The following is a 638-nucleotide window of genomic DNA, read 5'->3' on the forward strand; positions in this document are numbered from 1 at the left end:
AGAAGAAAAAGAGAAAAGAAGAGGAGAGGAATGAGAAAAAGAGAGACGAGTAGAACAGAGAAAGATACGAGAGACAGAGAACGAAGAAAGGAGTGAAGAGAAGAGACATGAAGAAAGAGAAAGGAAGACATCGGAATGAGGCTCTCTGTCATCCTCCCCAAGATAAGAAATTAAACAGTCTCTCTCTCTCTTCCGTGAACAAGATTTTACACAAGTTTCCATCATATATAATACATATATACATATATATATGTATGCATATATGTTTGTACTGAGTTAGAATAGATAAATAGGACGACGAGATCTACAAGTCCAAAAAAGGGACTGACAAGAAGACACAGAAACAAATGCAATAGCAATAGCCATGTACACCGTAGAATACGTCATATGTATATATACAGAGATATATATCTGTATATGTAGATATGTATCTATCTACACGTACCACCATACGTAGCATTTCGATAGCCAGATCTACTGAAAGTCTATGTAAAAGAATATCGACAGAAAGTGAAGAGGACATAGTTGGTTCCAAGCATGAGCAAAAGAAGAGGAGACCAACGTTAAAGAGAAAAATTCAACAGAGATGTCTGATACAAAGAGAAGGAAGGAATGCCTTGTTGTTGTTCTTCTTCTTC

This window comes from Cystoisospora suis, assembly GCF_002600585.1.
Source record: "Cystoisospora suis strain Wien I chromosome Unknown contig_3359, whole genome shotgun sequence".
In the NCBI taxonomy this organism is placed as follows: domain Eukaryota; phylum Apicomplexa; class Conoidasida; order Eucoccidiorida; family Sarcocystidae; genus Cystoisospora; species Cystoisospora suis.